The 15045-nt window shown below is 50.0% G+C and overlaps 1 pseudogene; it reads right to left on the bottom strand.

Moving 5' to 3' along the window:
- LOC115080190 overlaps positions 1 to 15045 on the bottom strand; it is a 34778-nt pseudogene that overhangs the window by 9605 nt on the left and 10128 nt on the right.

The following is a 15045-nucleotide window of genomic DNA, read 5'->3' as shown; positions in this document are numbered from 1 at the left end:
AAAGGAGGTCTCCGCTTCAGAGATCTCACAGATCACTAGGAAATGGAACAATACAGTCTGTCCATTGAATTCTTGTTCAACTGCCCTCAGGAAGGCACTGTGTAATCATCTTAGTGGCTTTATGAACAGATTAGTTAATGCATTTGTGATGCAGTGCGAGCAGGCTTAGGCTTCAGAAGGGCTGGAAGACAGAACAGTCTTCACTCCAGCCTTTTCTCCACAGAAAAATGCTTTATTCACAGCGCAGTAACATATTAACGACAGCAGAAAAAGACTAAATGGTCCATCCAGTCTGCCCAGCAAGCTTCCCACGGCAGTAAATGCCGCTCTGTGCAGGTTACTCCATGTTTATGTTTAAGGGTAATAACTGCCTCTCCGTGCAGGTTGCCCCCATAAAAGGTCACCCAGAGGCCCACTACCCCCAAGCTTTTTTTCATTCTTTCCCATCCTCTAGCCTTTAGGGATCCACAGTATTTATCCCAGGCCCCTTTGAAATCCTTCAGAGTTTTAGTCTTCACCACTTCCTCCGGAAGAGCGTTCCAGGCATCCACCACCCTCTCAGTGAAGAAATATTTCCTGATGTTGGTTCTAAGTCTTCCTCCATGGAGTTTCAAATCGTGACCCCCTAGTTCTACTAAATTGTTTCCAATGGAAAAGGTTTGTTGACGACCATGGATCATTAAAACTTTTCAAGTATCTGAACGTCTGTATCATATCACCCCTGCTCCTTCTCTCCTCCAGAGTATACATATTCAGGTTCTTCAGCCTCTCCTCGTAAGGCATTCGATGGAGACCACCCACCATTTTGGTCACCCTTCTCTGGACCGCCTCCATCCTGTCTCTGTCCCTTTTGAGATACGGTCTCCAGAACTGAACACAGTACTCCAGGTGAGGCCTCACCAAGGACCTGTGCTTACCTCAGCAGCATAAAGCAAGTCTTCCAACATTCACAGTCTTGGCTGGATATCTGCTTTCTTCCACCCCAGGGCCTCCCTGTTCTCTCCTGAGCCTGCTCTCTTAATCCCATAGGACCAGGATTCCCTTCTGGGCTGTGTCTTAATGTGGATCAGGCTAAATGTCTGGTCCTTGATTGAGGATTATATACTCTCCCCCTTGCTTAAGGTGGCTTCTGTTTGCCCAGTGTTAAAGAGAGATGATCTGTACCTCTTAGACTTGGGTAATTGGCATCTGATTTCATCGTTGCCGTTTTTAGCTAAGGTTTTACGGAAAGTGATCTTAAAGCAATGGCAAGACTTTACACAACAGCAGACCCTTTTTGGATGATTTTCGGTTTGGCTTTCGGGTTGCACGCAATACTGAGAGCCTTCCTTCTTTTATCCATCTTTTATGTGTTTCGCGGAGGTTTCAATTATGGCACTAACTTTTCCTTTTCCAGTTTTGCTCAACATCTCTTCTGCGTTTGACACTTTGACTCATACTATTTTACTTAACAGTTTGACGCTGATGGTTTTCTTTATTCTTTTCTGTTTTCAGAAAGGCACCTTGTGAAAATTCTTTTCCTCTCCTTTCGCTCTAAGCATTGGAGTGCCTACACTTTCTGCTACGTTATTTAATCTATATATTTGTTTTTCTTACTTTGCCAGGTGCTTGCTAATATGATTGTGGGATTATGGGCTATGCTTCGATGACATCCAGTTTTACTTTCCTGTCTCCTTCACGACTGATAATGCTTTAAGTAAAATAGTTCATTGCCCTCACTCATTTATTAAATGATCCACAATAGTTTAGGCTTGAATTTAACGAAGACATTATTATTGGCAAGGTTCCCCGTTTCAGATGTTTCTGTTTCATTTCACCTTTAATGGTTTGAACCTTGTTAGTTCCCCCCAGGTTAGGAACTCAGGAGTTCAGCTGGATTCTGCTTTATCCCTCCGTTCCCCAGATCAAAGGCGCAGTTAAAAATATTTTGGGCAAATTACGGATGCCACTCCATTTCAAACCCTTTTTATTAGAAGACCATCTTAAATCCGTTGTGCAAGCATTAGCTCTGTCATCTTTAGACTACCGCAATTCTTTCTATACAAGTCTCTCGCAATCTACGCTGAGTGTGGCTGAAAATGCCACAGGCCAGATTCTTTCTGGGGCTGATCTTTAGAATCAGAGAACTCACATTTTTATTCAAGGTACACTGGTTACCTTGAATTTAATCTGCCAAAATGCCGGCAATCATGTTAGCATTCCAAGCATTACGTCATTTACCTTGCAGATGTTTTCTTTCGGATTTCGCAGTTTGGACCATCTGTGAAGTTGGCGGGACTCGCAGAATCAGGGGAGCAGTTATTTTGTGTTATTGGCATGACCGCCCCAAAGTGCCTTCAGAAGTGAGATTTCATAAACAACTAAAAGCTTATCTAATTGTACGGGCCTTTGGCGACTGAGATCCAAAGAACAGGTGTCACGGTTTTTCAGATCCTGGTTTTTAACATAAGGCTGACTAGGGTGGCAATTTTTTCACGTGGCATTTTACGTTTTTTTTGCTGTAGTTACATACTTAACGCTGTCTAATGCGGTATTATATTTTGTAACCCAGCTAGAACTGGCAGGATATACGTTTTGCAATAAAGTAGAGGATCTTCACTCAGAAACTGTATCACAGGGGTCTCGGTTAGGAGTCAAAAGTCACAAACAACAAAGGATTGCATTCGATGGACACAGGGACCTTCGTTTTCAGTTTTTATTTTACTTTTCACGGGAATTCCTCAGGGTTTATTATATACAGACCAAAAATGGGGAGAAAATCGGTGGAAACAAAATAAGCTTTTTTTCCCTGCCGGCTTGTTAATATTCAGCTGGAGCTGCTCTCCTTCCAGAGATCGGGCCTTGGATCTCACCCCAGTTAGGGGCTATTAATTGTAATAAGTGCTGCTGGCTGAGGGAGGGAGGAGCTGGTGGCTGACTGGATGGGGGAGGGAAAGAGGAGGAATCTTTTGTCAGGGATCAACTGGTGGCTGGTTGGGAGGGAGAGGGAGGGTTTTTTTTACTTTCTGAGGACTGGGAGAAGGAAATTGGGGGGGGGGGGGGGGGGAGAGGTTTTTTTTTTTTAGAAAAACAACTTTCTTACCTCGGCTAGTTTCTTTCTTAAAATGGTGCAGACCAGCTGCAGGGCTGACCCAGGACATGAAAGATTGGAAAGAGGAGAAGGTAGATCCTCCCTGCTCCCCCTTCCTCTCCATCACTATTTAATTTTCAGGGGCCCTTCTTCCCGCCCCTCAGCGCTACAACCGGTCCAGGTAATTTAAGGAGAGCAGGTGGCCGGCCCCTGCCTTGCATAAGACTGAGAAACACTGCTCCATATAAAACAGGCCTGTTTGTTCCCCCTCCCTACATCAATGCCCCGAAGAACAGGATTCAAGGTTCCCTGCTCCGAGGGAGACGCAGACACCCACCATCAGTTCTTCGGCCTTCTTCTCTTCGCTAGCTTTAAACTTCACAAGATCTTCCAGCTTTTTTCGCAGAGGCTCCAGGCACATTTTAAATTTGTTCTGTGAACATGAAATATCTTTGGTTTGGATGTCAACATTACTTTTACCATTTTTTTTTTTAAGAACACAAATTTCAGACTTTAACGGGTACGTTCTCAGGAACACGCCTAACTGCAAACGTTGCACGAAACGGCCCGACTTTCCAACGCACGGCGCGCTCCCAAGCTGCGCCCGACTGAGCAGGCTCTACGGCTCACTATGCATGCAGAACTTTACCTGTCGCAAAATGATGGGCATGGCTATACCTGCAAACGGCGAGCCATGCGGAACGCTGAACGCTCTGGTTCCGCGTGCAAGTCCGGGACATGCCCGGGGTGCAAGCACATCTTTCATTCTTACCGGTACCGCTCTGACCCTGTCCCTGACGCCACCCCCTGGGAACCCTGAATGGGGCAAGTAAATTCTGAAAGGGGATTGGTCCTTTCACTGACAGTTAACAGTGGATGGACCAATCGGATGCCAGCGAGGCGCAGCCCTGCCCGAGAAGGTAAGGTCTTCTCCAGCTGGGGTTCTCTGAGGGTGGGGAGCAGTTGGAGGGCTTGGGAGGGGCTCCAGCTCTGCTAATTTGGTTTTTTTGAAGGTGGGTGGGAGGGGGGTTCTGCTGCTCGGAGGCTCCAGTGAGAAGAAGGGGGTTCAGCTGGCTCAGGGAGGGAGGACTCCTCTGCCTGGGGCTCGGTGGCCTCCTCTCTACCGTGACAAGTTTCACTCCTGCTTCTGACCAGGAGTTATATTTCCTGCGGTAAAAGAAGTGGCCCTAGGCAGCCTCCCCCTCTAGCATTATTGCCCTGCAATACGCATGGAGATGTGCCAAACCTGCGGTGGATGTTTACTCCTCTTTCTACTGCGGGTTTTTTGGGTTCCTAAATCTCTATTGCATACCAGAGTTAGGTTAGCGTCAAAACCTCTGCACTAAGACAGGAGTAAGAAGCACCACTAGGGTCAACGTGGCCTATTACCTCGCCCCCTTAATGGGTCCAATATGCAGCACTTCAGCCTGAGCAGTGGGGAGGGTCGGCATTCAGTCGTTCCCGCTACAGGTAATGGCGGCAAAGGGCGGGAGCGGCTCCAGAAAGGACGCTGCTGGCCCCCTGCCCTGGCGGCAGCGATGCCATGCAAACCCTGCTGCGGCCTGGGCCTCTCTTCTGGGACTGCAGGGGCCACCTGGAGAAGGGTCGTAGGAGCGGCACGGAGGCCGACGCTGCAGGACAGCCGATCATATCCTCAGAGTCGTATCTCTGGAGAAGAAATCCAAGCAAAGCAGGGCCAACTTCTCCATGCATGCAAAGGGGCAGGACCAGGACTAGATCAGCCTGCCCCCTGCCCCCCCCTCAAACTGCAGCCTCCGCTGCCCTCCCCCAGGAAGAACAGCAGCTCCGCAAACACCCCCAGCCTTTTCTCCCCTGTTCGCCTCTCTGAGGCCAGCCTAGCCCAGAAGAAAGGAAAGCACCAGGGAGAGTTTGGGCCCCGCAAGGGGCATGCTCACAGCCACAGATCCCTCTCTCACCTGGACCAGCAGGGGAGTCGGGCCACTGGGCGGCAGCCTGGGTGAAGAGAGCTGGCATATTGTGACTGGGACTCAGCATCTTTGGAGGAGTATCACTGGCTAGTCGGGGTGGGTTTTGGGATGGCGGGGAGTGCACTGGTGCCTGTGGCCATCCGGTTCTCCCTGAGCCTCTTCATTCCTCGCCTCCCCTTCCGGAGCAGCACCTGGGCACAGCAAAGCACCAGAACATGGCAGAAAGGGGCAGAAGCTCGACGTGCCCTGCCCTGATATTAGGCCAGAGCTTGTGCTGGCTCACAACTGCTTTACAGCCTCTGTGGCAGTACGGCTTTCTGCTCCTGGGTACCTCATCCTGCTGGCCCACTTGTACCATTGCACTTCCCCTCAGTCCTGGGGTCACAGAGAGTGGGCTTCAGCCCCTTCTGCTCTTCCTCCCACATCAGACTCGGGGAGGGAGACTTAACAAGCACTCAAGTGCTTTGCTCCTGTTGGCTGACTGAAGGAGGGGGGCTGAACTCTGTCTCTGTGGGTTTCCAGTACTGGGCACCAGCAGAATATTTCTTAGCGGCTTCCTTGCAGCACTGAACACGCCACGGGAGCGACTCCTGCCACCCCCCCCCCCCCCCAGAACTGGAGACCATGTGCATTTTTGTGTGGCCGAATAACTCCTGAAGGGCACACAGCCCACGCAGGTGCATAAGTCCAGACTGAGATTCGGAACAAAGAACCCCCAAATGTGCTTGTGATGTCTCCTTGCAGGATCAACAACAGTTCTGGCAGATCCGCTCCTAACTGTGGTACAAAAGGAAACCTCCAAAAACACACAGATTTGGGTCCCTTGGGTTATCCAGCCTGTCTCCCCTCCGCTTCAGGCTGCTCCTGGATGGGGTTTGGATAATAAGCAAACAGCAGGTTCTGCCAGGCACAGGCAGGGGCGTTGCTAGCCATGGGCACACAGGACTCCCAGCCTGGAATGTCAAGCAGCCGCTCTGTTTACTTCCCTGCAGGGAACAGGATGGGAGGGGCTGAAGCAGCCAGAGAGGCCACAGGCCTCAGGATTCAGCTGGGAGGGAGGAAGCGGAGATGAAGACCGAAAGGGCGGGGAGCGAATTACTGGATGTTACTCTATTTGTCAGCAGTTCTCCTATGCTCTTCCTTGCTTTCTAGTTCCTGATTTTGATGTTTTATAAATGTTTTCTGGTATTCCATGCTATATTCTGTTCAAGTATTACCGGGATGTTTAAGCAAACGTGAGAAATAGAAAAAGTCAAAAGAATGGACTTTTAGGAGCGCACAAGAGCAGAAACAGAAAAGGACTGAACAGGACCCTGCAATTGTAAGGGCTCCTATCTGATCGGCATCTCATCACCTTCGGCATTCTCCCCACCCTTTGCTTTACTGAACTGTAATGACATCTGCAGGCGGCCTAAGGCCTAGATGACGCTGTGCTGTTTATTCACTGACCTGATGAAGAGGATAACTTGCGAAAGCTCGTCACTGATGTATCAAAGTCAGTCCAATAAAAAGGTTTCACCTACAACCTCTTTATCGATCCTTAATACTACAAACTTGAAATCAACAAGTCATGCAGATGGAATACCTGTGTTCCCTTCTCTCTCTTATCTCTGCTGTGTCTCTTCGGTCAGGTACAAATATGGCTTTAAGCACTCAAGTGGGTTTCCCTTCCCTTAAAGGCACTCAAATGTGGAAACAGCCCTCACAGATCTCTCTGCCTGGGTCACTTAGGCTCACAATGAAGGAATCCATGAGTGCAGGGATTTCCAAACTACAGCCTGTGGGCAAGGCCTGGTCCGCCAAGCTCAATTTTCTAGACCTCCATACGTTCCCTTTTTTTCAGCAGGATCCAGCCTACAAAGAAAGGAGTTTTTTTTTCCTATGTGCCACATCAGTGGAAAAGCTGGCACCAGCCTCCAATAAAAACAGGCAACGATAAGGAGACCAGGCCTCGCCAGCTGAAGAGGAGCTGGCTGAGCCTATGTCAACGAAGAACTGCCAGCAAGGAGATCCATGGTGAGACCGCACCTTGAGTTGCACTAGAGAAAGTACCTGGTAACTTCTTTCACAGAGCTATTTAAGCATGCTGGCACATTTGTTCTTTAGATTTTTTTTTAACTTGTGGAATACATTTTATCTGGGCTTCACAGATGATATTTTTAAATAGTGGCTACACTTCATGACAACTTTTAACCCTTGTAATTGCTCTTTTTACTGTCCTTATAATCATATCTGGGAATTTTTGAGTTGTGGTCTCCCAGAGATTGCTGTTGATTAGCTGGGTTAAGGGGAGAGGAAGGAATAATGCATATCAGCTCTCTCTGTTCCACTCCCCCTGTTAATCCACACTCTTTCTCCACCCCACCACTTTTCCTCCTTCCAGGAATAAGCCCCAGCAATCTTTCCCTTCCTCTCTCCCTCACTCTTTGCTTCCACTCCCTTGACTTGTGCAGCCTCCCTCTACCCTCAGCTGAGTCCCAAGCCCTGGAAATACAGCTGCAGGCTGAGCTGTTTGTGTGTTACAACCTCTCTCCAGTTTCTCCCCAAATACTGCCTGCAGTGTGAATTTCAGGCTCACCTCTCTCCTATTCCCTGCAGGCTTCCTGAAGCAGGAGTGGCTGGAGCAGTAAACAGAGAGGCCCAGAGCTGTTTAGTGTGTCCCCAGAGACCTGGCAATTAATGCAAATTTCCTGAGTCTCCAGGTGAAATTCAGAGAGTTGCCAGACAAGCTTATAATTAGTTTCCTCACTTTCGGGCTGATACAGTAAAAATCGCGGGGAGAGCGGGCGAGCACCCACTCTCCTGTGCGCACGATACAGTAATTTAATTTATTTAAATTAGGGCCGGCGGTAAAAGGAAGCACTAGGGACACTAGTGCGTCCCTAGTGCCTCTTTTTGGACAGGAGCGGCAGCTGTCAGCGGGTTTGACAGCTGACGCTCAATTTTGCTGGCGTCGGTTCTCAAACCTGCTGACAGCCACGGGCTCGGAAACCGGACGCCGGCAAAATTGAGCGTCCGGTTTTCAACCCATGAGCCGCGGGCCTATTTCAAATTTTTTTTTTCCTACCTTTTTTAAACTTAATATCGCCATGATATTAAGTCGGAGGGTGCACAGAAAAGCAGTTTTTACTGCTTTTCTGTGCACTTCCCCGGCGCCGGCAGAAATTAATGCCTACCTTTGGGTAGGCGCTAATTTCTTGGCTGCACATTTTACTTACTGAATCGTGCGGGAATATCTAATAGGGCCATCAACATGCATTTGCATGTTGCAGGCGCTATTAGGTTTGGGGGGTTGGATGCGTATTTTCGACACGCTATTACCCCTTACTGAATAAGGGGTAAAGCTAGCGTGTCAAAAACGCGCATCCAATTGCGGGTTAACAGTGCGCTCCACCGGAGCGCAATGTACTGTATCGGCCTGTTTATCATAGTCTCCTATTAAATGTTTACAATCATTTTTATTATTTTCCCTCTAGTAATTGTATCAAATCTGATTGTGTTTCAATCACTATTGCCAAATGGCTCCAACACAGTTACTCTTTGCACAGATCGTGCATACCACAGAGAACTAGATCTAAAATCGTACCCCATCTCACATGCCAGTCACCCAACCGATACTGAGAAAATTGAACTCTTCCATTATTATTGTCTAATCCCTGTTAGCATTTCATCCTTGTTTCACCATTCTAGTCAGGTGGATGGTAGTAAACCCCCCTCTATTATACTCCCTGCCATTCACAAGAAATTCTAGAGTGCAGTCCCCCCGTCCCCCCCCCCCCCGCAAAATCTATAGCCTACTTAACTGTAAGGAACCCTTAACATAAAGTGACATGCCACCACCACTTCTATCTGTTCTGTTACTTATATACTGTATAATTTTGTACCCTGATATCATAGTGTCCCATTAGTCATCTCTTTCTCACTAGGCTTCTGAGAGGCCTAAGTATGGGGGTTGTCAAACCATTTTAACCTGTGCAAACAGCTGATTACTTGCATAAAAAGGCCTGCTGAAAACAGCCCCTCCCCTAACTGTGGGTACAAAGAAAGGGTGTGGTCTTTTACTTGTAGTAAAAAAGGGGGCAGGATCAGGGGGGAGCTGTCCAGCAACCTGCAAGATTTTCACTTTGAAGTCCCCAGGCATGGTTTAAGCTGCTGACTCTGTCCCTGCTGTAAAGGCCCCTGGTGCTAACCTACCTGTGGCGGGACATGCCCCTGCCCATTGAAAATGAGCTTGCCAGCTTCACGCTAGGATTCAAAATTGTCCCCAGTTATGTCTAGATCTTCATTTAATGCCATATGCTCGACCTCTGCAATCTTTTTTCTTAGACCTCCGGCATCTATATACTGACAAAGGATTTATTTGGTTAGGCTTTTTCATAATCCACTTACTAGCAGTTGATTCAGGCACTTTTGGACTCGTTCTTAGCTGCCCGCTCTGTTTAAATCCACCTGGGCACGTCAGCTTTTCCCACTTCCTCTCTTTGTACATCTCCTGCTCTGAACCATGAGCTCCTGAGTGACTGCTGGCGTGCTCCCATGATCTAGTTTAAAAGCTGCTCTGTCGCCTTTTTTGTTAGAGGCAATCAGGTTCCATTTAGGTTAAGACGCAACCCATCCCACCAAACTAGGGTCCTCTCCTCAGGTCCTAATGACTTCTAAGCTCTCTGCCCTGAACCACTGTCACACCCACACATTTGAGGCTCTGGTGCTCAGCCTGCCTCTGGGGTCCTGCCCAAGAAACTGGAAGCATTTCCAAACCTGCTTCCGTGGTAGCTCTGGACTTTAGTGCCCTACTTGGAAGCCTCCAGAACCTCTCTCCTGCACCTTCCTAGGTGACTGCTGCACAGGTGGACCATGCTTCTCCCCGCCACGGCTGAAAATCCCATCTAGGAATGCATGTGGCCTACTCTCTTTGCACCAGGCAGGCACCTTACCTAGTGATCCTCACAGCTGCCACTCACCCACTTAGCTAGACTCCTAACAAGCGAATCTCCAGTAACGAAGCCCGGCAGATTAGTCTTCAGTGGGCGAGGAATATAGTATCGTTTGGAGGGCAAGTCCTGGCTATAGGATCGCTTCCTGCCACTGAAGGGGACACTGGCATTCCCGGTGACCTTGGGGGCCTCCAAAAGCCACACAGGGGCTGCAAGAGTAAGGATGGGCCTGCTTTGTGTCTTCTCTATAATACCTGCCGGTCCCCATCAGCTTATCCAGTCCTGCCATTAGCTTCCAGGGGTTATACATGTTCTCAGAGTGCTAGGAGCTCTCTGTACCAGGTGCCCATGCATAATCTTGCTCAACAAGGCAGATAATCACAAACCTGGCACTCAGTGCAAAAGACTGCAGGCCGCCCCCATCCTCTATTTCTTTCTTGGTTTCTTTTTCTAACTTACAGGCCGATACAGTAAGGAGCGGTAGGAAGAGCTGCGTTAGTGCCGGGCGCACCCGCGTTTGCTGCACGCACAGTCCGGCTCGCCTACCGCTCGATACTGTATTAAAATCGCATGCAAATGCAAGCCGCGTCCAAGAAGCGTCCGCGAAGCGTTAGGCCCGCGCAACCCATTTTACTGAATAGGCGCTTTATACAGCGCCTATTCAGTATCCTGGGTGCGCTGGTACCTGTCATTTCAAATGTCATTTCAAATGACAGGCACCAGGAAGTGGATCCCAACTTTAACCAAAGAAAACCTAAAAACCTAAAATCCCCTCCTCCCAAAGCGACTCGACATGTAAAATATGGCTAGAGCGAGCGAAGCGTACGCCGTGACGTCATGCGCTTCGCTGGCTAGAGCGCCCAAATTGACGGGCGCACAAGCCAATGAAAGCACATGAACGCGCGTGCATGACGTCACGGCGTACGTCACGCACGCCCGGTCCATGTGCTTTCATTGGCTTGAGCGCCCGTGCACTACGGGCGTGCGTTCGTCCGTCTTCGCCGGTGGGGGCCGCTGGAAGCCGCTTTCGTCACCAGCTGCCCCTTCCGGAGGACGGCAGAGAAGGCTGAAAAAGAAACAAAAAGTAAGTTGGTTACACTTATTCACATATTTTACATGTCGAGTCACTACGGGAGGAGGGGATTTTAGGTTTTACATATTTTACATGTCCAGTCGCTTCGGGAGGAGGGGATTTTAGGTTTTACATATTTTACATGTCGAGTCGCTTCGGGAGGAGGGGGTTTTAGGTTTTACATATTTTACATGTCCAGTCGCTTCGGGAGGAGGGGATTTTAGGTTTTACATATTTTACATGTCGAGTCGCTTCGGGAGGAGGGGGTTTTAGGTTTTACATATTTTACATGTCGAGTCGCTTCGGGAGGAGGGGGTTTTAGGTTTTACATATTTTACATGTCCAGTCGCTTCGGGAGGAGGGGATTTTAGGTTTTACATATCGAGTCACTTCGGGAGGAGGGGGTTTTAGGTTTTACATATTTTACATGTCGAGTCACTACAGGAGGAGGGGATTTTAGGTTTTACATATTTTACATGTCGAGTCGCTTCGGGAGGAGGGGGTTTTAGGTTTTACATATTTTACATGTCGAGTCGCTTCGGGAGGAGGGGATTTTAGGTTTTACATATTTTTCATGTCGAGTCGCTTCGGGAGGAGGGGGTTTTAGGTTTTACATATTTTACATGTCGAGTCACTACAGGAGGAGGGGATTTTAGGTTTTACATATTTTACATGTCGAGTCGCTTCGGGAGGAGGGGGTTTTAGGTTTTACATATTTTACATGTCGAGTCGCTTCGGGAGGAGGGGGTTTTAGGTTTTACATATTTTACATGTCGAGTCGCTTCGGGAGGAGGGGGTTTTAGGTTTTACATATTTTACATGTCGAGTCGCTTCGGGAGGAGGGGATTTTAGGTTTTTAGGTTTTACATATTTTACATGTCGAGTCGCTTCGGGAGGAGGGGATTTTAGGTTTTCTTTTGGGGGAAAGTTTGCTGCCTCCCCTTACCCCTGCCTCTAACGCAGGGGTAGGCGGTAAGTTAGCCGGGTAAACGCGCGGCTAAACTGCAGGTTAAAAAGGCGATAGTTGGGGTGCGCGTTACTGAATGGGGGGGGGAATAGCTAATCCGATCGTTTACATCTCATATACATGCTGCGGGCGGAAGGGCTTACCCGGTGATTTAAAGAGGCGGTAAGGATGGGTTAAAGGAGATAGTGAATCGCGGGTTGGACTTACGCGGCCAAATTGTGAGTAGAAGGCGGGTTAGAAGCAGGGTAACCGCGGCCACACTTTACTGTATTGACCTGTTAGAAGGGGATTGAAAATTTGCAAATAATTAATCTAAAATGTTCGTGAAATTCTCCCTAAAACTCAAGAAGCACAGGAGTTCTAATAATCTTTGAGGGCAAAAGAAAACTTATGCACAGATATGAATGCCCGTATGCCAAAGAGAAAACCTACAGGAAAGGAAAGCCCAGGGTCCCATCGCATAAGCACTCAGGGCTCTGAATCACAGGCAGTAAACAGCAGCTCCGACCACTCCCCTGCCAGGCAGCAAGCAAAGAAAAGGAGGGAGAGGGAGTGCCAGCCTGAATCAGACAAAGCACAGTGCAAAGCAAGGAACATCCTGTGCGCCAGCCTCTCCCCTCCCCCACCCTACCTCTATCTGCAGGGAACAGGGAGGGAGGGAGGTGAAGCTGGAGTGGTAGAAAAGGAGGGGGCGAGAGTGCCAGCCTGAATCAGACAAAGCACAGTGCAAAGCAAGGAAAATCCTGTGCGCCAGCCTCTCCCCTCCCCCACCCTACCTCTATCTGCAGGGAACAGGGAGGGAGGGAGGTGAAGCTGGAGTGGTAGAAAAGGAGGGGGCGAGAGTGCCAGCCTGAATCAGACAAAGCACAGTGCAAAGCAAGGAAAATCCTGGGCGCCAGCCTCTCCCCTCCCCCACCCTACCTCTATCTGCAGGAGGGAGGGAGGGAGGGAGGTGAAGCTGGAGTGGTAGAAAAGGAGGGGGCGAGAGTGCCAGCCTGAATCAGACAAAGCACAGTGCAAAGCAAGGAAAATCCTGTGCGCCAGCCTCTCCCCTCCCCCACCCTACCTCTATCTGCAGGGAACAGGGAGGGAGGGAGGTGAAGCTGGAGTGGTAGAAAAGGAGGGGGCGAGAGTGCCAGCCTGAATCAGACAAAGCACAGTGCAAAGCAAGGAAAATCCTGTGCGCCAGCCTCTCCCCTCCCCCACCCTACCTCTATCTGCAGGGAACAGGGAGGGAGGAAGGTGAAGCTGGAGTGGTAGAAAAGGAGGGGGCGAGAGTGCCAGCCTGAATCAGACAAAGCACAGTGCAAAGCAAGGAAAATCCTGTGCGCCAGCCTCTCCCCTCCCCCACCCTACCTCTATCTGCAGGGAACAGGGAGGGAGGGAGGTGAAGCTGGAGTGGTAGAAAAGGAGGGGGCGAGAGTGCCAGCCTGAATCAGACAAAGCACAGTGCAAAGCAAGGAAAATCCTGTGCGCCAGCCTCTCCCCTCCCCCACCCTACCTCTATCTGCAGGGAACAGGGAGGGAGGGAGGTGAAGCTGGAGTGGTAGAAAAGGAGGGGGCGAGAGTGCCAGCCTGAATCAGACAAAGCACAGTGCAAAGAAAGGAAAATCCTGTGCGCCAGCCTCTCCCCTCCCCCACCCTACCTCTATCTGCAGGGAACAGGGAGGGAGGAAGGTGAAGCTGGAGTGGTAGAAAAGGAGGGGGCGAGAGTGCCAGCCTGAATCAGACAAAGCACAGTGCAAAGCAAGGAACATCCTGGGCGCCAGCCTCTCCCCTCCTCCACCCTACCTCTATCTGCAGGGAACAGGGAGGGAGGGAGGTGAAGCTGGAGTGGTAGAAAAGGAGGGGGCGAGAGTGCCAGCCTGAATCAGACAAAGCACAGTGCAAAGCAAGGAACATCCTGGGCGCCAGCCTCTCCCCTCCCCCACCCTACCTCTATCTGCAGGGAACAGGAAGGGAGGGAGGGAGGGAGGGAGGTGAAGCTGGAGTGGTAGAAAAGGAGGGGGCGAGAGTGCCAGCCTGAATCAGACAAAGCACAGTGCAAAGCAAGGAACATCCTGTGCGCCAGCCTCTCCCCTCCCCCACCCTACCTCTATCTGCAGGGAACAGGAAGGGAGGGAGGTGAAGCTGGAGTGGTAGAAAAGGAGGGGGCGAGAGTGCCAGCCTGAATCAGACAAAGCACAGTGCAAAGCAAGGAAAATCCTGGGCGCCAGCCTCTCCCCTCCCCCACCCTACCTCTATCTGCAGGGAACAGGAAGGGAGGGAGGGAGGTGAAGCTTGAGTGGTAGAAAAGGAGGGGGCGAGAGTGCCAGCCTGAATCAGACAAAGCACAGTGCAAAGCAAGGAACATCCTGGGCGCCAGCCTCTCCCCTCCTCCACCCTACCTTTATCTGCAGGGAACAGGAAGGGAGGGAGGTGAAGCTGGAGTGGTAGAAAAGGAGGGGGCGAGAGTGCCAGCCTGAATCAGACAAAGCACAGTGCAAAGCAAGGAACATCCTGGGCGCCAGCCTCTCCCCTCCCCCACCCTACCTCTATCTACAGGGAACAGGAAGGGCGGGAGGGAGTAGCAGAACACAGAATTTCATATTCGGTTGTCACATCAGTAACAGCCACACAAACTCCCTCCACGAGCAGTCACTTTCAGGCCGATGCAGTACGTGTGAGGGCATAGACGAGGGCTCATAACTGAACCTCTCCCAGGCGTGCAATGCAGTAAGCAAACAAGCCGCGGTGTTACAAAGGAGGCGCTAGGGGACATAGTGCGCCCAGAAGAGGCGGTCAGCCGGTTAGGAAAATGGACGCTCAGTTTTACCAGGCTCTGTTTTGCTAACCCGTGCATCGCCCTTAAATTGAGCGTCCCTTTTCCTAACCTGACCGCCATTAAGACTTTAAAAAAAAATGATTTTTTTTCCACTGCTGCTTTCCGTGGTTCCTGTGATTTAATATTGCCACCATATTAAGTTGGAGGAACCACGGAAAAGCAATATCTTCTGCTTTTCTAATCAACTTTTGGGGCTCCTCAAACCTTGACGCCAGCTCCGGGGCTGGCG

The sequence above is a fragment of the Rhinatrema bivittatum genome, chromosome 19 (genome assembly GCF_901001135.1).
Source record: "Rhinatrema bivittatum chromosome 19, aRhiBiv1.1, whole genome shotgun sequence".
Taxonomy (NCBI): Eukaryota; Metazoa; Chordata; class Amphibia; order Gymnophiona; family Rhinatrematidae; genus Rhinatrema; species Rhinatrema bivittatum.
The sequence above is the reverse complement of the archived record's forward strand: the minus strand, read 5'-3'. Positions and strand labels throughout refer to the sequence as shown.